Consider the following 23,305-nt stretch of genomic DNA (forward strand, 5'->3'; position numbering starts at 1 on the left):
TTTCCTTTTATGGAGGTGTTGTTTTCAAGTTCCAGTGCGGGGCAGTATCGAAGATACATGTATCTTAGATACTATCCTAGATACTCTTTGGGTATCTTGTATCTGTATCGCGATACATCTCGCAAACGAGTATCTGTATCTGTATTTCCGATACATTCAATAATGTATCGTGTATCTTAAGATACAAGATACTATAGAAACACCACCGTGCGAAACGATCAACGTCGACCTGAATTCCCGTTCTCAAGCTGATATTGATGCTACTAAGCCACCTGAATAAAGCTAACGACAGTGACATTCTTTTATATTTCCGTCAGAGTGCTCCAGTGAGCGCAGGCGATGAGGTGTACGCGTCCCTATTGATGCAGCAGAGTCACGTGATGGCGCTCGAGGCCACCTCGACAAAGACAAGCGCGCGAACGTCTATGCGCAGCCTACCTCTTGTTTGCTCGACGTTTTTAGTTGTCTTGGTGCCATGACACTCGTTTCGATAGCCACTGTGCTGTGCTGCGCACGCCAATGCGTGCGGCGTCTTTCGCACTTCTGATGGCGCTATACTGTCGTTATCGAAGTTTGTCTTGCGTGGTACTTCGTTGCCTCAAGTCTGAAGTATGCAAGAATGAGGCTGCTTTGCGTCTTCGCGGTTTTCAAACATCAGCGATTTTAAACATCTTGTGGATGTAAGCTTGACGTACACACGATGAGATTGACTTAGATGCGAATGAGATTCTAACAAATGCCGCACTATGGGTGCCGATGCTAGATGAAATAGAATAAGCATTTACGTAGCAGAAATATTTTGACGTACTGTATCTTCGTTCTCCTTGCTGAAATATTCAAGAAGTTCTTTTAATGATAATTTGATTGTTAGCACAAGTGCTCTCTTTGCTGCCCTCTGTTTGCATCCTAGTCCTCTGCGTAGTTTTTGCCCCGTCTGTTTATTGTATTATGTCTTTCGTAACCTGCTGCTCAAATACGTTCTCTGCTTTATTCTTATTGTTTTAACTGCCTGCGTCATTGCTTCTGTTTACGTATCTACATTTCATGTGAGTTTACTTTGATGTCATGGCGATGTTAAGGACAAAGGTAAAATAATCTGAGCGTGCGTAGAGTATACAGTAACGAAAATTCTGCTTACGATTTAGAAAAGTGGCGAAATTGAGTTTGCATGATAATATTGGATATTATAAGAAAAACTCTTCAAAGTGTTAGGAAGGGGATTTGAGAAACATAATACCAAGTACTCCGTTTTTCTCATTCACGTCGCCATGAGCCGTTTTATGCTATTTTCCATTGGCAAGGAGTGGCACTTCTCCGGATCTTTTAATAAAGTTCTTCGTACCGTACTGAGTTTTCTATTGTCTGACTTTAAAGGGACTGTCTACCAATCGGAAAAATTTTTTCTGATTGTGGTGAAAATGAGAAGATCGTTCGTCACATCGGCGGTAACGAGCACGCTTTTGTCCCATAAAAAAGGAATTATATTTTTACCTTGATGTTGAAAATCGCGAAAGAATGACAGCTAGCGTCACCCAACGACGACGCGGTCAAAATACTGGTAGGACAAGAAATCCTCGCAGGTAGACTCACTTAGCTTAAAAACAAACGTGTATAACGTGAAATTGTATTTTACGCACTTGAGGCAGGTTTCGGTTGCGTCAGAGAGTAATTTTTTGCTTTTTTTTTCTCGCGCATCCAAAAAGGCGACCGGTGGCGCTGCTTGCGGCGCCGTCTTCGATTTCGTCTGCTTCAACTCATGCGCTATGCCATGCGACCCTCCGCGCTGGTCGTACTGTGCCGCTGTATTCTTATTAGGATAACTTAGAATAGGAAAATTAGGATATTAGGATATTGTTATTAGGATTGTTATTAGGATGGGCTGCGCTGTGGAGGCGTGCATTTATCGTCTCTTTTTGATAAATCAACTTGGCTTGGATTGCGGCAGCAGTGCTCAAATAAACGCATAGACTGCGATTACAGCAAAACAAGTGTTCTGTAATCGTGTAATAAGGGTTCATTGAACCGCTAGCGCGTTGAAAACGACTGTTACATTCATTACATTAGTGTTCAGCGAAAATAAAGTAATCCTACAGAAATTACATGTGCTTTCGGTTTTAATTTTTACCGGCACTACTATTGTCATCGCATCCACCAACCAGTGTTGTGGGCGTTGTTTCACGCCAATGGAAGAAGACCGAACGCACATCAAAAAATTCTGTTTTAATAATTTCTACTTACTTTCCAGAGAAACCGCTGCAAGGTTGGACACTTCAGACGGTACGCTTTCTATTGCAGTACAAAACAGAAAAGCGATGAAGGACGGCAGACAGTCCCTTTAACGTGTGAGTTGACGGTATGTCATGAGCTATTGTCATATATATATATATATATATATATATATATATATATATATATATATATATATATATATATATATATATATATATATACGTATATATATATATAGCTGTTAGGGGTGCCGCCTGTATTGTGTTTATACGGGTGTTTCACGTAACTGGAACCAAATATTTATTTACAAATTCTCAACTTAATAGAACTAACGACATAGTTTGCCGTCATGTGGCTCTCGTTAGGGTATTTGTATATCGCGCTTAATTTGTTAATGAACTAAGATGAATTATGCAACATTTGTGATATTCGCTTTCGGACCAAGTGCGTTTCGTTATGTTGCAGGGAGCATTCCGAAACGACCGATCCATTTTTTTGCGGAAACGTACATGCTGCTTCGTGATTTTTTTCCGGCGTTTAATGAAAGGCCGAGAAATATGACCGCGTTACTGCCCTCGTGCCATACCGTACTGCAGCGCTCCCAAATGTGCTTCTAGCGAAACAACCGGCGCATAGACTGTGGCGAAATGAGCGGCCGCTGATAGGCATCGTTTCTGTAGTGCGTCAACACTGCTGACGGCTGCACACGGCAAGGAAACGCCAACGTCCCTGAGAAGCGATAGGCTCACGGTCCGCGTGCCGGTTGTTTCAGCACGTTTAAGAGCGCTGCAGTACGGTAGCACACGAGTGCAATCACGTGCTTTTATTTCTTATTTCGTGGGATTTCTTTAAAAGCCCGAAAATATTCAAGTCACAGCATGTACGCCGCGAAAAAGTTGGACCAGTCGTTTTTAAATACGCTCTACGACGTGAGGAAGCGCACTTGGCCCTAAAGGAGTAATAAAAATGTGGCATAATTGACCTTATTTAATTGACCAATTAAGCGCAGTATAAAAAAAAAAAAATCACAGCATATCCACGGGGTGAATGATGATGAGTGGGGCGAAGCTACGGAGGGAATCATCTGTAAACCGTGAAACTCTTCCGTGAAATGCGCCCAGTACATAATATAAAGAGTGTGAAACATCGTGTATATATTAAACATCAAACTTTTATTGTACTGTTGGTTTACGTGGTCCCTTCATTATCACTTGTGATCGGTGAAATGCAAGGAAGAAGTCCGCTCCCGAGCGAAAGAGCGCCAAGAGCAAAGAGTGTGAAACATCGTGTATATATTAAACATCAAACTTTTATTGTACTGTTGGTTTACGTGGTCCCTTCATTATCACTTGTGATCGGTGAAATGCAAGGAAGAAGTCCGCTCCCGAGCGAAAGAGCGCCAAGAGCGACCGCATTCCCCGCTCGCCCTGTGCGAATTAAAGGCAAGGCTAGAGGGAAGACAGGACGCGCGTTCGACGACGCGAGGTGGGTAGCATGCCCAACGAAAGCCAACGGAACGCGATCGTGCAAGTGCTCCGGCTTCGCATCGCCTCATGGTTCCATTTAGCGTCCCAAAACCAAACATATTGCTCAAGGTGTGCCTTGCGTTTTTCGTAGAAATAATTTCTTTATCATGTACATTAAGACGAAAAGTGAAAGCTCACTAGAGTGTATCGCCCGCAAAGTATGTCTTTAGTGTGATTTAACTCTCGTACGGCAGGGTCCTCGCGCCGTTGCCGGTCCACCTCGCCCGTTGACGATCGGGCGAGGTGGCTACATGCAACTACTACTACTACACTTTAAGAAAAACATCTGGCGTTCTTTCGTTCTGCTTTTACAAAACATCTGGCGTCTTTCGTTGGTTTATTTCATCAATCAACGGCGTTTTGAACAAAATTTTATTGTTTAATCACGCACAGGAGAAATCTCACCAGGCACTACCTTGGAGGTAAACATGGCTGCTAATGGCAATGAGAGACAGAAGAAGTCGGCTTTTAGCTAACACTTACACTTCTACTTCTACTAACGTTCTACTGGAACATGCCAATGGCTGCTAATGGGGAATGAGAGACAGAAGAATTCGGCTTTTAGTTAACGCGCACGCTGCGAATTTTTTATTGTTCAACAACGCACAGGAGAAATCTCCCACCGGCACCACCTTGGAGGTCAGAGCGTAAGACTTGTTACTCACTACTACGACCACGACGACTACGAGGGACGAACGGGTGCCGCCTTAAGGAGCTTCGCCCCTAAAATTACACCATTTCCCGCTAAAGGGAACCATGAGGCGATGCGAAGCCGGAGCACTTGCACGATCACGTTCCGTTGGCGTTCTTTGGGCATGCTACCGACCTCGCGTCGTGGAACGCGAAGAGGAACGCTACACGCGTCTTGTCTTCCCTCTAGCCTGGCCGTTAATTCTCACAGGGCGAGCGGGGAACGCGGTCGGCAGGCGTGCGAGAGGGGGGCAGCGTAGGAGAGGAGAGATAGGGGGAGGGGACGCGCATGCGCTGGTGCTCATCGCGGCGTTGCGCAGGAGAGAATTTCGCCATGTCTAGCCCGCGTTTCAGAGGAAGAGTCAAAAGGGGGAGATGAGAGGGGAAGTGGAGAGGGTGATGGGAGTGGGAAAGTGGAGAGGAGGAAAGGGGAAGTGGCGAGGGTGAGTGGAGAGGGCATGCGCATGCGCAGTAAGGGTGGTCACGCCGCACACCACCACCACCACCGGATTGAACTCCGCCATAAGATAGTTCGCTTTTAAAAAATTACACCATCTCCGCTAAAGGGTCTAGTGGTTATGGCGCTCGACTGCTGACCCGAAGGTCGCGGGATCGAATCCCGGCCGCGGCGGCTGCATTTTCGATGGAGGCGAAAATGTTTGACGCCCGTGTACTTAGATTTAGGTGCACGTTAAAGAACCCCAGGTGGTCGAAATTTCCGGAGCCCTCCACTGCGGCGTCTCTCATAATCATATGGTGGTTCTGGGACGTTAAACCCCAGATATTATTATATTATTATCCCGCTAAAGGGAACGATGAGGCTATGCAAAGCAGCGTTTCGGCGTGTCGAGCCCGCGTTTGATCCGTAGCAGTTTCCCGCCGACGTTGCCGTTTGCGCTGTGCTTCCCTAGCCCGGAGCTCGGGGTCCGCTTGCCGACGTTTACGTTGCGCTTCGGCGCGTCGAGCCTTCGGCTGCTCTACCCGCTGCTTCGCGATCTCGGGAGGCGTTAAGGTATTACTGCAAATGGCGCCGACGTTGACGTTGGAACTCATGAGCCGGCGGAGTGACCGAGCATCTGTACGACCTAACGCAAGCCTTTTATCTAAACGAGGAGGGGGGGTGGAGAGGGGGAGTGGAGAGGAGGTGTGTGGAGAGGGTTTGCGCATGCGCAGTAAGGGTGGTCACGCCGCATACCACCACCCTCACCAAATTGAACTCCGCCATAAAATGCTTCGTATCTAAAATATGATTAGGAGCACCACATGACAGTAAACTATATACCGTTGGTTTCATTCAGTAGCGATTAACCACTTTTTTTAAGTGCGAAGCACTTTAGGGGCCCGGCCTGTCGTATGATGTGGTATGCTGTCATCGTATGCTGTCGTCGCTTCGCGTAACGCAGGCAAAACCAAGAATAGCATAGCATTTTTTAGCGCGCGCTCGCGCCAAAGGGAACTCTTCTTTCTCTTGTTCTTCGAGCGTCTTGATGATGATAAGTGCGGAGCACTTATGGGGCCTGGGCTGTCGTATGCTGTCGTCGCTTGGCGTAATGCAGGCAAAATCACGTATAAAAATAGAAGAAAAGAGGTAGCAAGCGATAAATATAGAAAGAGAGAAAGAAAGGAAAAATAGGAAGAAATATAGAAAGAGCAAGAAAGAGAAATAAATAGATAAAGAGAGAGGAAGAAATAAATAGAAATAAAAAGAGAAAAAAGAGAAAAAGAAAGAGAAAACTAAAGAGAAACATAAAAGCCGTTTGGCATCACTAATGCGAAGCTGTCTAAATTTTTTTAATATTTGGTTCTACTTACGTGAAACACCCCGTATACTCATTCACTTTGATTGTTTAATACAGAACTGCCTTGATATTTCACTTAGATATATTCGTTTCCCTTTTTTAGGTCACCGTAGAGTTTTCTTATTGCTACAAATCAGCAGGTAAGCATAGCTAGAAGTAGCAATAGTGTGAATAGCAGTAATATCCTGCGACGCTTTGTGCCACTACAATACGTCTGAGACGATTCTGGGTAACAAAAGTTCTCTCGGAGTAGAATTGGTAAAAGAAAAGAAAACGCACGTTAGTGAACGTGTTCCTAATGAACGTTTTACGCCAGCTGATAAGTATAATATGAAAAATCATTGTAGTTTTATGTCCTCATTCAATTGTGAGCTGACTATGTAGTTCATCGTCTACACACGATGCGTCACAAACGATATCGCTCCCAACGTTGTTGCTTCTCTACACCTGTCCTTTGATGCGGCATTACGAAAACGGTAATACGCTTGAGGACAAGGTAAGTCTGCACAGTGGTCTTTGCGCCATCGTGCGGAGGCTTCTTAATGACGTGCCTGCAAGTAGATGACAATCTGCTAGCTGGTCGCCAAGTGGAGCAGCGACGCCCATCAATTACAAAAGTGCCAAGCACAAACCACTAACAGCGCAGCGGTTAAAGAGCAGTCATGTGAAGCAGCCAAACGAATCCGAATAAGTCGTTTCGGAATGAAACTAATATACCTTGAACAAGAAAGACAGAAATCTTGTGATACAAACAGGTAGGTATTTTGTTAAAATTAAAAATTAAGCACAGTTGGTCGCAGTTAAGAAACTTTCAATAAACACTTTTGTACATAGGCATTTGCTGCTTCATTATATACATCTATAAAAGCAAATTTGCACATGTATTGAAGTATCATAAGATACAATTGGTAGGTATCGTATCGGATACAATAATTCCGCAAGTATCTTGTATCTGTATCTCAAATACTTCTTGCCCGAGTATCTTGTATCGTATCGCGATACAAGTTCAAAGTATCTTTGCCCAGCCCTGCTTTCAACCACTTAATAACCACAGCCGGCTCCTCCAACGAAAAAATGGTGGGGCAAGAACATCCCTACCATGCGCCCATCCTTGACTCGCAGGAGGCGATCGATGATGAGCGTTCACTCTGGTCACCCTTACGCGACGGGATGTCAGATCGTGTGAAAAAATTACGGCTCAAGAGACCTCGTCCTAATCAAAATGCTAATGAGCGACATCGTTCTTCAAAGGAGGCCGTAGAAGCAGACGATGAAAAGAAAAAACTCGGGTGCGAGAAATACGCGCAATGTGAGCAAGAATTCCCCCAGCGCACTCGAGAAGAGAGACGAACTGTTCATGAATATCATTATGCTGTGGGGTCTAGAAAGCCGCTCGTGGAACAAATCGACGCAGTTCACACCGTAGTGTTGTTTTTGTTGTTGTTGAAGTGCTTTATTTTTTTCTTTACATAATCATTGATATACAGATATCTGGACCGATAGCCAGGGAATGCTAGTTTCCAGTCCACTGTTAAAAATAAAACACACATGTCAGATGCAGAATTTAACAGAACGGTATGTTATTACATGTCGTGGTTTATAGTAAACAAAATCACAGGATCCCTTGTGCATTCCCCTAAGACGACTCGAAGGCGAAAGCCATCTTCTTTTAAAGACGATAGTCTTTCTTGGGGAACTTAAACGCAGAAATTTTGGTCTGTCTTTCCGTCTGTCCTTCTGTCTGTCCTTCTGTCTGTCTTTCTGTTTGTCGGCACGTCCCTCGATTCAGCCACTCGGCCAAAGTTGAACCACTTGCCCAAGGGCCAGCCATCGTGAACGGCTGAATAGGTTCATACTTGTGTACATTGTTGATCAAAAAGCAAACATTACGCATATCTGAGGCGCAACATCACTAGCTAAGTATTAGGCGGTGTGTTCCTTTAACAGAAAATACATAGATACGCAATTTTAAAGACCTTGATGGTATGCGTTTAACGTTGAGACAGTAACGCGTTTATTAAAAGATTGCCACAGCTGAAGCGATCAGCGGTCCAAGCCGAGCAAGCGCGAGCGCCAACAACAACCGTCTTCGTCGTCTTCTTTCGCAGGCGTTCTTGTCTGCGCCCTACCATGTTACAAATCACTCCCCCGCGGAAAAGGAGCCATCCTGGCCTCCTGGCGACCTAAGGAACAGGTACAACTGGTGGGTCATAATGCGGCTTCAGTCGATCGACGTGAACAGTCTCGCGGCCGCGACGACGGCGGTACGTAGATGATTGAACAGGCTCAATCATATAGTTAACTGGGGATGCTTGACGTAGGACGCGGTAGGAGCCTTCGTACTTAGGCAGTAGCTTTGTGGAAAGGCCAGGAGCGGAGGAGGGAACGCGAAGCCCCACCAACGTTAGAGGCGAATACGACTGAGGAGGCAGGTTTTCGTCGTGACGGTCCTTCTGGCCCTACTCGCCCTACAATGTTACAACCCTAGTTTCTTAAGGTGCGCTGAAAATGCGACTGCACTGAAACTTGTCTTCCTCCGTGCCCTCTGCACAAGCTCATGTTGTGTTTCGGTTTCGGTTCAGTATTGCATTGTACGAATGACAGGGGGCGCCGCTCTGGCATTCCTGTTTTACCCAGGCGACGTGTAAGTAAGAGAGTCTGAGGAGAGTACTCGTTGAGTGCGGACGTTTCTTCTCCTTCGGCGCATCGCGCCAAACAGCGTGTTCGGGCTGGCCGGCGTCCCCACCGGTCGCGTTGGTCACCGCCGGTCTTCGCCTGCCGCTGCGCCGGGACTACCAGCCCGCGACACAGCACTCGTGTTTCCCGACGTATTGCCAGATGGCGTCCATATCTCACGCAGCGCCTCTTCTATCGTCTTTAGACGACATTTGCAGCGAAGCACGCAGATACGCGGCCAATTTTTTCTTCTCAGTCGATGTAATTGAGGAGCCCACATGAACGGCCGGTCGTGTAGGCTCCCTAGATGTATTTATGCTGCCCTGCCACCCACCGAAAGCTTTGTGCACCTAGCGTTGTTTCGAACTGCCTCCAGGTTCGGAGGCACATCACCTGGTTTGGCACTGCCTCCGTGATCGGCCCACCTTTGACCAAGTTACGATGTCATGTGATGACGGTGTAGGCTTATAAGCCACAGGAGCGAAGGAACGAGACGGATGAACCAGAATCAACGCCAGCAGGGAACACGAGCACGTACCACCGCGAATCGCCGTTTTATTTTATTATTGCGATAGCAATTATATGGACAGTCTCGGCTGATTTTTTCCGTCGCCGGCCGCCGTCATTCACCGTATATATATATATATATATATATATATATATATATATATATAAAAGCCACAAAGAAAAATAATTCAGAAAAACTTTCCGACGCGCGGAATCGTACGGGCTACCTCTCGCTTTCCAGCGAGCGGCGTCAGACGGTTACGCTACGAACAGTACCGTCTTTCAGCCTGCTAACAGCAAGCTATTTATATACACCATTTCCTTCAGCATGCTTTCTTATTCTCCACATAGACGGCGCCATGTGCGCGCGTTGCGCTTTAAAGATCATCGCCCCGCTCCTGCGAACGCCGCTGGTCTTCGCCCTACAGGGCGTGGCCGCCTTCATGTGCTTATCTCGAGGAAAGAAGGGGGCGGCCGGGGGGGGGGGGGGGGTGGAGCGGGCGGTTGTATGTCTTGTGCTTTCCCCGCGATGTCCGCGCTGAAGCCACAGAGCGTACGAAGGTCACTTCGCAGCGGCCGCGTTTGCGAAAGGAGCGCGCTGTTCAAACAGAAATAACAAATAAGTAACAACTGTGACAGTTCGCGCTCATCCTGTGTGTACCTGTTCGTTTGTTTCGTGCGTCCTGCTTTATGTTTGAGCAGTGCGCTTCAAGTGTCGAGCTGTGACGCATGATAGTTCGCGCTCGTCCTGTGTGCGTTCTTTTCGCGCGCCCTTTCGGCTCGAGCGACGCGCTGGCAATTTCGAGCTGCTTTCCGTTCTTCGCGTTACATTCCAATTTATTGCTATCGCATTCATTGCTTCGCCGTTGCGGCGAAACTGTGATCTTTCTCTTGAGGTCGCGCGCTCGCCGGTTTTGTTCGCCACCTAAAGGAGGGCGCTACAACGGCATTATGTGGCGTTACGTCACATGACGTCACGCCAGAACTTGTGACGTCATGATGACATTACAAATACTTGTGATCTGTGACGTCATCAGGTGATGATTTTTTGCACCACTCATCCCCGACGCCGCAGGACGCGAGACGCGGACCCCGACGGTTAAATTTCGTGTTAAGTGAGGCATATAAGGCTTTCGCCTTAAAAAATGTCTTCACTAATCACGCGTAATTGATAATGTAAGTAAGTTACAGGTGTCGGTTCTCAAGAAAAGCTATTTACTACCTTGCTTGAAGCTACGCGCGGTCTTAACCTCTAGGGGTAATATATAGTTCGGATTTTTATGCCACTAAATTGAATTACTCTTTCACTGTATATATTATAAGATTTTGGTAAGTTGATGTTGAGGCAACGAACACATGGACACTTATTGGCAGCTTTTGCACAACGGCGAGCCCGCCAGCCGAATCTTTCATATAACTACGGCAATAAGACAAATAAAGTGATATAATGATAATATAACACACAAACGCATATAACACACGCAATGTACCGCGAATGCGACGTTGCCGACGTTCGACTCACCAAGGGAGTCCGCGGGAACGATCCTCAGAATCGTCCCCATGAACCTCCCACGAGAGACAACTGTCTACAACTAGTGCCAAGCCCCCCAAAAAAGTCACAGTTTCGCCGTAACGGCGAAGCAATGAATGCGATAGCAATAAATTGGAATGTAACGCGAAGAACGAAAAGCAGCTCGAAATTGCCAGCGCGTCGCTCGAGCCCAAAGGACGCACGAAAAGAACGCACACAGGATGAGCGCGAACTATCATGCATCACAGCTCGACACTGGAAGCGCACTGCTCAAACATAAAGCAGGACGCACGAAACGAACGAACTGGTACACACAGGACGAACGCGAACTAACTGTCCCAGTTGTTACTTACTTCTGTTTGAACAGCGCGCTCCTTTCGCAAACGCGGCCGCTGCTGCGAGCGAAGCTACCTTCGTACGTTCTGTGACTTAAGCGCGGACATCGCGGGGAAAGCACAAGACATACAACCCCCCGCTCCCCCCCTCCCCCCGCCAGCCGCCCCCTTCTTTCCTCGAGATAAGCGCATGAAGGCGACCACGCCCTGTAGGTCGAACAGCAACGGCGTTCGCAGGAACGGGGCGACGACCTTTAAAGCGCGCCACGCGTGCACATCGCGCCATCTATGTGGTAACTAAGAAAGCATGCTGATGTAAGTGGTGTATATAAATAGCTCGCCGTTAGCAGGCTGAAAGACTGTGCTGTTGGTGGCTTAACCGTCTAACGCCGCGCGCTGGAAAGCGGGAGGTCGCCCGTTCGATTCAGCGCGTCGGAAAGTTTTTCTGAATTATTTTTCTTTGTGGCTTTGATACATACATATAGACATATACATATACGGTGCATGACGGCGGCGACGGCGACGGCAAACATCAGCCAAGACTCTCCATATAATTGCCATCGCAATAAAAAGGCGGAGTTAGGTTCCTCGTGACCCCACGTAACCTCACTCGCCAGGTGGCTCAACGGACGCCACCACTAGTGTTACTGTATATGCTACGTTTGAGTAGTAGAGTTGCGCGTAGGTCCGGCTAGCGACCACAGCTATGCGGTGAAGTCGCACTCTGTTTTTGCAGGCGACATGCCTACCGTGTCGCCGATTAATATATCTGGCGTGTCGAAGACCGGCGATAAACATTGGCTCTCGATGGCTATTGTTAATTCAGTTCGCTGCAGCGTCGGCGTCGAGAAATACAAAATTGTCCCGTGCGTTAGCTTCTCCGCAATGCATGGCTGCTAGTGGTGTTTGGAAGACAGATGCGCAACTCTGCTACCTAAAGGTAGCATATACAGTGACTCTAGCCACAACTAAAGTCCCTGGATATTTTTGGGAAAGTACCGTCTTTCTTTTAACCGAGCCGCCACGCCGAGCACCCTCCTCTCCCGCCTTCCACCTCCACGCTTCAAGGGCCATTGCCCAGGTTTTCATTTTTCGCCGAACCCGACTTCGCGGTCAGCAACGTTGCGCGCGTTATCAGCGTGACATAGCATTCTTAATAGGAAAGTGGCATCTTTTTATTTCAATGATTAAAACAAGAACAATCTATCCCTCACTGTTCCTACGTTTTGTTTCTTTGGGGTTTTCCTGTCGGTGCTTATTATTTAAAAATTATTGGCAAGCTTTTTGTATTTAGGAAAGCATTGCTCGATTCAAGTAACAAATCGTGTATAACGCTATTCGATTCGTCGTTGGAAATGTCTTAATGTTCGCTCACCCCTAGTATTTTGTAAAAAGTAGAGTTGCCAGCCAGGGCATCCGCATGGCAGTAGCTCAGGCAGGTAGAATTTCACCCCGATTTCTGTGACACGCGGCCAATCTTCACTAGTGGGTATTAGCCAGATGCACTGGGAAGACCAAGAAACAAGCACCGAGATACCCGGCGCAGCAGCCACGACGATCAGCAAGGTATGCAGCCCCAATTCCGAAGGCGTCTACTCGATAACGTTCGTATCTTTAACAATAGAAGACCATTGACCATTCGTTTCTTTCAGTCATCAAACCAGTACAGATAGAATCACTTGTCTAAAAGCAGTCGAGCGGCCGGCTGCGGGCTGCAACAGCGCCGCGTACCGGCAGTCGCTGGGTTCGAAATATGTTAGATGCAAGCGCCAAAAGCCTGCACGTGGCATGTGCACTGTGTGCACTTCGGCCTATCTGCGATGTCAGCCTGTAAATTTGATCATAAGAGATAGTCAGTTATGTTACTTTCTTTTTCTTCTCCTTTTTAGTTTTTTGCTTGCTGTCGCTTGTGGAACGACCGCTGCCCGTGATAAGCGACGATGTGCACCGGAATGCATGCACTCGCTCTGAGAACTACACATGATTCAAGATAAAAGATGGCAATGATTCATCGGTGTCTCGGTGAATGGTGACGTTAACGCCAATTACCACATGAACTGATAGACGCAAACGACGACTGACGCGCAGTAAAACGAATTTTTTGCGATGGCTCCACGGGGCTAACGAAGGAAGAGCGGCTAGCGATCGCAATAATGGGGCGTAAAATGACCCGTAGAGCCATTTATGATGTGACAGGACGCCCAATGGGAACTGTGAGCAGAGTCTTAAAGGCGTGCCGTGACACAGGTCGCATCGAATACGGAATCCGTGGTCGCCCTGAAAGGTCCACGTCGCCTGAGGAAGACCTACTGATTGCCGCATCAGCAGCAGACCCTTTTCTAAGTGCGAATGAGGTGAGGGATGAGCAACGTATTCTATACGTTGCGTTAAGCGTCTTCTCAAGTTGCTGTGATTTTTCAAAAATTAATAGCTTAAACACTGCCAGTCTTTCGGCTTCGAAAAGATACGAATCTATTAGGGGAATCGTGTTTCATTTTTCGCTCTTTTATCAGCTACGGTGGCGGCTGCACGCGACAAAGCAGGCAGCGAATAAGCGCAGATCCCGCCCACCCTCGTTCGCGCGAAAATCTACAGGCCGATAACAGAAATGGCCGCTAGCAGTCATGACGCATGCAGGCTTTTGGCGCTTGCATCCAACATATCTCGAACCCAGCGACTGCCGGTAAGCGGCGCTTTTGCAGTCCGCAGCCGGCCGCTCGACTGCTTCAGACAAGTGAGATTCTATCTGTACTATCCCTTTGTGCATGTGCTTTGACATCAGAGCTTTGCTTTGGCAAGTAAATCCATATGATATAATTTTTTTCTCGTAGTATAAAAAGAGAAATAGCCAAAGAAGAAAGATAGAATGATAATAAAACTGAGAGGTCAGCCTGACAATCTCGCCTCTAGCCTGCTACTCCAAAACAAAATAGACGGTTGTATAGAGATATGGATAAAGGCAAAAACAAGATGAATAACTAAAAGATACATCCGGTCGGCTGGAACGTACTAAGAAAACGTAAAAGGGTCACGAAAAGTGAGAGAACAATAAATGAAGTATACAGAACGTACGGATGAACACAATGAGACTGCGAAAGCAATGTTGGATATGCTCGGTAAATTGCTTTCATATTTTTTTATTATTCATGTATTCAGGGGCTCGCTTGCTTATGAAAATTGTCCAGATCAAGCGAAGCATGTAGAGCCCATTCCTTCATTCTTTCTGTTTTTGACATCGGCTGGTTTAGTGATAAGCAAGGTGGCCAGTAGACGACGACAAAAAAACTAGAATTTGACAGTTCAGGTCATGGCATAATCAAGCCTGATCGGTGGTGGAGTGACTCATGATTGTGACTATGCCTAGGGATGGGTAGTCAAAAGTGGTGAATGGTTGGGTAGACTCCTGTAAACGCTGTGCTGTAAGTGTCTATGGAAATATTCCAGAGTTGTTTAGAATGCCAGTCGATCCTGAATGCACCACACTCCCGTAATAGTCTCGAAAAACACATCGTACCACAGCCGCCCAGATATATCGTTTCGCCTTTGCCTCTTTGCATCTTTTGACTCTTTCGAAAAGTTCACACTGAGTAGGTTAGCTGGGTCTTTCATAAATACATCGGAAGCCAATTCCAGAGATTGAAAAAAAAAAACGTTTCAACGAGAACGTCAGCAAATATAGGAGCACTTTATCTTAAAGTCCTTCGTTTACTCAACTTCTAAAATTGCCTTCTAACGTAATACTATTTTATAGAAAGAAATTCCCGTACTTCGCAAAGCACTTGGCTCACAAGACCAGCCTGAGGAACCTGATATCTTGCGTTTACTTGATTTCTCAGGGCTACGAAAAGAAAAAAAAACGGAGTCTTTCTAGCGGATGTGGTACAACTCTGAATGCAGCGGTTTCAACTTTCAACTACGCATGCAGATGTAGAAGTTTACTGAAAATTCACCAACCAGAATATTGCCAAAATATTATCAACTAGCGACTTTAATCGAATCGAATTTATTTCGGCAGGTGATCCTAGAAACATGACCGAAATTATGTGGTGCTTTGTCATGGTCCTCCTGGATTTTCTGCAGGGAAAAAGTAAGCACAATGTCCACGTTCTTTTTACATTAGTCTAATCGTTAGATAAAACATATGCTCTTGTGTGACGTCACTTAGTTATTCCTAAAGCCATATTGAGGCTGTCCATTTCCGCGTCGACAAAAAATTTTCTGCGCTAAACCTTAATAGTACACGCCAGCAAGTGGCGATGACAGCAACATAATTAGTGAAGGTGGCCAGGCAAAAACCGTTCGTAGTCATCTTTTTCTATTTTTACCGAACTCGTAAAAAAACATCCCACGTTTTTCTCACGTGCCTATGAACGCGCCACTGCATGGCGGTACATGCCTGTTCAATGTTAGTATTTCGTCTGTGTGATCATCAGCATGCATATCTGTATCGCACAGCGAAGTTTTAATTGCGACTCATTGAACATGACAGTAAAAACGTCTAATGGTTACCGGAGTGGTACTTGGGCAATGTATCACTAAAATAATCACTATGGTTGGAATTTTTTTATGAAGATGAAGAAAAGCAGTTAAGCAAACACTTGCACTCCCATCAAAACACTCATGAACTGAACTAGCGCACAGGTAATTTATAGAAACTTATTTAAGCCCGCATGCCCCGGAATTGAATCTATGGCAACATTGTGTAATACTGAGCAAGGCCAGAACATCTGCTTCTCTGGAATTCCGCATTCACATTAAGTGAATAGGGATTGGGAGGAGGATGCAGGCACAATTTGCATCCATAAATGATACTTATTTGTTTCCTTAGCCTGCAGAAAGGTTAATCAGATACCCAGAAACCACATTGCGGTGTTATTTACTGGGAATTGGATCCGCTGAATTTACGGCAAGGATGAAAGACGACGTCTCGTTAGAGCAATTATTCGTTTACAGTTTCGAGGAGTAATTACGTTTCGTCCGTTACATTACGCAAATAATTCCAGGCGCATGAATTATTTGCGACATTATGCATTTTCCTGTGACCACGCCATGTTGTAAATGTTCTATTCGCTGTCTACAAACACGAAGTTCCGCCGACACCCCAGGGTATATGCATGCTGATGCTGCGGCCCGCGTTATTTTAAAGGGACACTGAAGAGAAAAACGATTTTTCTCGCATTAGTAAATTACTCTTTCACGATTCCAAAATCACCACGCTTGCCGCGAGTGGACACTTTGTAAGCGAGCAAACGCGCCGAAAGAAAATGCGGGTGGCGACGCCACCTTGAAATTCCCGCATTAAACGCCATGACGTCAGATATTTGATGGCGTCTTCTAGGTCCTACGTAGTTCCTAATCAGTAAAAATGAAGCGCATTGACCTCTGAGGGAGCCATAGGCTTAATATTTCAAGTTTCAGGAAATTTCGTTCGGCCAATGTCGCCGAAACAGGAAAAATACACGTTGAAATCAGTGACGTCGCGCGCGGAGATTTCGGCGCGAAATTTAAAAACGAATCTTTCACCTTGATTATGCCCCCTATTAATGAACGCATGATCGTGAAATTATTGACGTTAGAGTTTTCAGGCTACAATTAATCAATCTAAACCACTTCGTTGTCTGACTTTAGTGTCCCTTGAAGGAGCGAGTGCTGACGCGGTGCAATTTGCGCGCCTCTGTTTGCGCTGCTCGCCACGACAGCGTTCTGAGGGCGACTGTTAGCTATAATCGAGTAAATGGTGTCCGTCTTTGCCAATACGCGTATAGGCAATTAGTGCACGAATGTTTCGTGCTGTACTATGTGCGATAATACCTGGAAACTTTGCATAGCTGTTTATGTATTAGTACTGTCGCTAATGCGCACAAAGAGGAATAAAGGACAAACAACTCTGATAATAATTGATGGGGTTTTACGTCCAAGAAAGACAGCTGAGCAATATGAAAGTATGTGCAAAGGAATCATAAGGATTGCTGAGAGACCTCAGTCAAAAAGAAGCGAATAAAAATTACCAAGAGAAAGTGTACGCTACGGTCGGTGGCGCTCTTTAATGAACCTCGTTGAAGCCAGCTTGGCTCAGTGGGTGCGCTATTTCGTCGTAATCATTCCAACCTACAAATATTACTTTTACACACCCGCTATAATATAGGTTACTGTACGTGTCACCGCCGCGAATCAGCTCCCAAAGTAGATGCTTGGGCTTGTTGGTGGAACATGATGCAAAGAAAACAGTGTAAAAGATGGAGGACCAGATAAACAAAGGGCACTAACAACAGCGCTGGCTTACAACAAAGGTTTATTCGCCAAAGCCGCACAATGTATACTTGCGCAGTTCAAAATGAAAAGAAAGGAGGAACGTAGAAATGACAAACAATGGTTAGATGCAGGCCCGTAGCCAGGAATTTTTTTCGGGGGGGGGGCGACTTGCTGAAAACCTTGACTATTTGAGAAAAACGCCTATTTTCATTATAAATTTTTGGTAAAAAAGCCTACTTCACCAAAATTTCGGGGGGCCCAAGCCCCTAGCCCCCCCCCCCCCCCTGGATACGGGCTTGGTTAGATGAACAAACTGTCAGCATCATCGCTGCATACCATGCACCTTGCGCGGACGACCATTTGAAAGGCAATCAACGTCCTTGTCTGTCAAAGCAATTGAAGGCCTGCCCACGAACACGCTCCCCAGTCTATAGCCATTTCCAAGGCGTCCAGGATTTCTCGTGTCAGCTGGTCATGATGACGCATGACAACCGCACAATGCCGAAACTCAGGAACGGAGACACCAGACAGCTTTTCAGGGGCATTGAAAACCACATTGACCTGGCATCTGCTGGCTATTCTCCTCAGGTTATGGGCCACGCCATGGCTTTGCAAATGGCGTGGCTGGGCAACGTGTTCGTGAGCAGGCATTCAGTTGCTTTATCAGACAAGAAAAGCGATTACCTCTCATATGATTTTACGCGCAATGCGCATGATATGCAGCGATGATGCTGACAGTTTGATTGTATAATCATTGGTTGTCATTCTTGTGTTCATTTTTTCTTTTCGTTTTAGACTGCGCAAGTACATAATGCGCGGTTTTCACGAATGAGTATTTGTTGTAAGTCAGCACAGTGTCCTCCTTTTTTCTGGTGCTCCGCCTTTTGCGCTGTGTTCTTTCCACTAAAATCGTCTGCCAAGGATGAATGCGGCACCAAATATTGTCTCTTTATTTTTCTGACGGAAAAGGCAACGACATAATCGGTTCTTTCCTATAGCCGATATGAGTGTCTGTTAAACCCCAGATATTATTAATATCTGGGGTTTAACGTCCCAAAACAACGATATGGTTATGAGGGACACCGTAGTGGAGGGCTCCGGAAATGTCGACCACCTGGGGTTCCTTAGCGTGCACCTAAATCTAAGTACACGGGCCTCAAGCATTTTCGCCTCGATCGAAAATGCAGCCGCCGTCGCCGAGATTCGATCCCGCGACCTTCGGGTCAGCAGTCGAGTTCCATAACCACTAGACCACTATGGCGGGCCGAGTGTCTGTGTTGTACTTCATTCTGGCCCCTTTATCACCATTTCATTTTAAACATGTTCATTAACCGATGCAGTCATGTGGCCACGACTACACCGATTTAAACTTTCTTTGCAGGCCCACACGTACACGTCGTCGAGTTAAGGCGACGTCTCCTCCGATGCGAAAGAATCAAGCCATTCGGGATTAGGAATGCATCTCTGGCAGCTGGCATCCAGGAAGGCATATTAAAAAGAGGGACATTCAGAGCGCTTCAACGCTGGGACCGAAGCATCTTGGCGAAATTGGCAGTAGGGTCTACCTGGCTCATCCCAACATGCGCCATCGCACTCCTTCTTGCTCTCGTGGGCACCATCTCGATGAGATTCTGGCATTCATTCAGTAGAAAATACCATGCGTCGTCATCTATGTTACGCCTCCACCCACAAAGAACCAACTCCGTTGCTGCGCCTCCTGTATGAAAAATCATTCCTCGTAGTGAAACGACATGTAATCGCCATCGAGTTGTCCGCACCAGCATGGTTACGAAAACTTCCACAACGAGAGATTGCTACGCCACACGTGGAGATGATTTGCTCTTGGAAACAGCTTATTCAAATATTTTATCTAACTATTGTATCCTGATAAATTGTTTCCCGCTTTCCTGCTTGTATCCTGTATCCTGCTTGTATTGTTTCCTGCTTTCCTCACAGAGATTTGCTATTCTTAAGTTCAAATAACAACCATCCCTTACAAAACAATAGGTGAACACTGCACATTTACACGTGTTCGCAAGATTAAGAGCTATGGTTATAGTGTAGTCACATTTGCAAGTAGGGTTTCCCGTTTCATAGTCCGTCATACTAATACTTTTTGACAGCATTGGCATGTGACGCAGCCCCTTATGTCCTACACAAGCCGGAACCTGCTCTCGGCGATTGCGTTTCGTGAGCTAGTGCGCAGGAGCATACGCTACCAGGCGATCGCGTCAACTTTCTGAACTCGTCTGGAGATGGTGGCTTCTCGTTTCCGCTCTCTCTTTCTCGGCCTAAAATGAAACTCCAGGGATGTCTGACAACGCCACCACTCATTGTGATCGCGTTCCATGTATAACACTGGTACAGGTTTTCGATCTAAAGCACTTCCCTGTGCTAGAGTCATGGCCTCCGAGATTAGCCGGCGGGGCTAATCTCGGAGGCCATGCTAGAGTCGAGACATTTCTCACAATGCCTCACAGATGGCAGCACATTATCTAATGTTTGCTGTTTGCTTGATCAACGCTTCCTCTGGAAAGGAGCATGGCCTCCGAGATGGCGGGGACGCCGCGCGCCTGCCATCTCAGAGGCCATAAAAGGAGGCGTTGGCTTGATATGTTTTCCGCTATATGGACATAGTTGTCCATTTTGGGAGCTCTTTGAAAGTTCGTGTGCGTTTTTAGCGGCGATGGCTGCACTATCCCGGCTTTTTTCGAAGCAGAGCGTTGCGCAATAAACGTAGTGTGATGGCCTCGCCAATGCGCCTACAAATCGCCGAATGGGCTCGTTTTTGTCGTGACACCTGCCGAACAAAATGGAGACTCCTTCCACTACATGGCATTTATGTACTGTTTTTTCCCGAAGCAGTTGCAAGTAACATTGTGGCCTTTTGGTAGGACACCTGCTTGCCACGCAAACTGCCTGAGTTCGATCCTCAATGGGACCGAAGATTTTTATTGCTTATTTTTTAACACGAAAGTGTTTTATGCCGGGGTCCACCAAGACTTCAGTGACGTATTTCCGTCACGGAAATGACGTCGAAAAAATATACGCAATCAGATGGCAAAGAAAAAAGGTACCGTCAACGGGCACCGAACCCACGACCGCTCGGCCCGCAACAACAGATGCCGGGCACGCTATCCACTGCGCCACGGTCACAGACTCTGGAGGCTTTACGAACGCGCCTTTTATATCTACCTCTCTCCCGGTTGGCTGGGTGGTGTTGACCTCTGGGAGTGGTAAGGTAAAGTAATTCGTCATTGCTGTGGCCTCCGCGACTAGCACCTGCAACGCGTTACGCGTCCGTCCCATTCGGCGCGTTTTCAATAGAAGTTGAATTTTGTCAATACCTTAACACACCGCGAGGTGGCGACCTTTGCCCAAGCGTCGTAAAAGCGTCGGCCTCGCTCAGCATCACCAAAAATAGCTCTGCGACGCGCGCCTGCCTCACCTGGCTGTAACACCGCGTTCCCCGTTGTCGCGCTCGCCCCGAGAAGAATCGCAGCCGGGCTAGCCGGGCTACCGGGGCGACACGACGCGCTTTGCGTATCCCTCTAGTGCGGCCGTGGGTGTTCAATCACATTTTAACATGCCGCGGGATGGCGAACAAGCTCTGCGTCCAATATGCGACGCTCTTCTGGCTATCACACCTCGTTCACTGATTACGCTTTCGCCGTTAACTACTACAGCTACCACAAGGTTTTGTGTAATCATTTAACATGGACGTTAGTCGTCAGGATGGAGATGTACCACCAATAATCAAAGTGGGTGCATACACGTTAAACGGCGCCATTAGCTGCCAGACATTAATACACATTGTGCAAACTCTCCTATATCAAGAGAGTTTATATCAACTTCTGCGACTGTCCTCGCTACAATGCGCAGAGAAAAAACCTCGCAGTCGCTCTTGCTCGCATAGATCCCAGACCGATGACGGCAGAAACCATTCTGGAATATCGTCCTGAGAGGTCATCACGGGTGAAGGCGACGAAGGCAGTGCTCAACTTCTTGAAGGCATCAGACTTGCACCATCGGTTATAGACTAACGACGTTAGCATGACTGTGAGATGTGTGTGACTCATTGTGCGTGCGTGCTCTCCTTCTCTCTCTCTCTCTCTCTCTCTCTCTTTATATCTCCCCCATCCCTTCCCCCAGTGTAGGGTAGCATACCGGTCCTTCTAGACGGGTTAACATCCCTGCCTTTCCTTTCTCTCTTTCTCCTCCTCTCCTCTTATATCAATGTACAGTAAGCATTCAGTCACTTCTCTAAGGGCACGCTTTACTTTCGTGTTATTCCGATTCCTATGACGGAGGGATCAACCGTGTTTTTTTTTTTTTGCATCTTTCTCGATTTTTCGGTCACGGACGATTTTTCGCGCACAAGCGACGTAGCGACGCCGACACAGACGGCGGCATTTCTGCAAAACGAGCTCTCTAACGCTATCGCGTTAATATATTGTATACAGCAGGCTTCACGTAACAGATATACTTTTCGTGATGGCGAGTCGCCACAAACAACTGCACGCCACGTCAAGGCCTCAGGGTTCCCGCTGTCGAGATTCTCGCTTCGTAATGAAAGAGAAAACAAGTCAGTTTCTCCGCAAGGGCGAAGCAATGAATGCGATAGCAACAAATTGTAGTGTTACATGAAGTGAGGCTGGCAGCTAACTGTTTTGTATCCGATCTCGCGTAACTATAAAACGCTGGTGTAAGAGAATGCGGCCGCTCCAGGGAGAGATGCTCTCCGCATAGTCACTTCGCGTTGAGAGCGCAGCACGTAGAAAGGTATACCAGCCGCCCGCTGTGATGGCTTTCGAGATAGCGCGCGCGCCAGCGATCGCGACCGCGCCCTTAGATTCAAAGTGCAAAGTCCCCCCCCCCCCCACTCCCTCGCGTCTTCGCGTCTTTTTCATTGCTCGTTAAAGATGGGTGAGGCGTTTGCAGTCTGCTTCGACGGCAGGCCTCCCGAGCGGGGTGATGTTATCGCATGCACCCTTCGAGCGACGGAAACGGGACAGCTCGTTTGATCTCTGCTTCGGCCGCGTTCGCCGCCCACCCCCCTCGCGCGCTTTTAGCCGCGGTAGAACATACGATGCGCGGGGGGATTTTATTGATTTGGACTTCATACGGGAGGGACATGACGGCGACGGCAAAAACCCGTCGAGACTATCCACGTAATTGCTATCGCAATAAAAAGAGAACCGAATGTGTCGATTTCCGTTAGTCATTTGAAGGCAACAAGTAATGAAAACGTTGAAAATCGAAATATTAAATCGATGCTGCAACATGTTTTTAAGACTGGTCAGAAAACGCTGCCGATCGGTAGTCCGGGCTCCTGAAGGCACGTGATCCAAACATTAGGACGCAGCACGCGGCCTGGAATTTACGATTAATTCTCAAAGTGAGCCAAAAATCACTGCCTCTTCTTTCTACGAATGATCCCATATACCCAAATTACTGCGCCATAAACCCAAAGTCTACGGCCGTTGGCTCATTTGAGCTTCATGAAGTGCGTAGTTACCGCTGCCACAGCGAGATGCCGCCACGGGATGTCGCCTCGTGCCCGCGATCGCGCTCTCATTCACACTGAAAGTGAGCCGCACGTTCGAAGAAAAAAGAAATAAAACAAAGGCCTCAAAGTCATGATGTGCTGATGATGATGATTAGTGGGCTTTTGTAGCGCAAGGGCCATGTCTCTGCCAAAGGGCGCCATGTCGTTTATGCGGTGTTAGCGACGACCAATGATTACGACGACAGCGTGTT

At 47.0% G+C, this 23,305-nt stretch overlaps 1 long non-coding RNA gene across 1 annotated transcript; it reads left to right on the plus strand.

Annotated features, from left to right (window-relative positions):
* Positions 1-6,335: 6,335 nt before the first annotated feature.
* Positions 6,336-19,433, plus strand: LOC119388816 (uncharacterized). The gene is made up of 3 exons (XR_005182848.2): positions 6,336-6,384; positions 15,309-15,380; positions 18,927-19,433. It is a non-coding gene; the product is annotated as an uncharacterized LOC119388816 (long non-coding RNA).
* Positions 19,434-23,305: the final 3,872 nt, after the last annotated feature.

Source organism: Rhipicephalus sanguineus, chromosome 4 (genome assembly GCF_013339695.2).
Source record: "Rhipicephalus sanguineus isolate Rsan-2018 chromosome 4, BIME_Rsan_1.4, whole genome shotgun sequence".
NCBI lineage: Eukaryota > Metazoa > Arthropoda > Arachnida > Ixodida > Ixodidae > Rhipicephalus > Rhipicephalus sanguineus.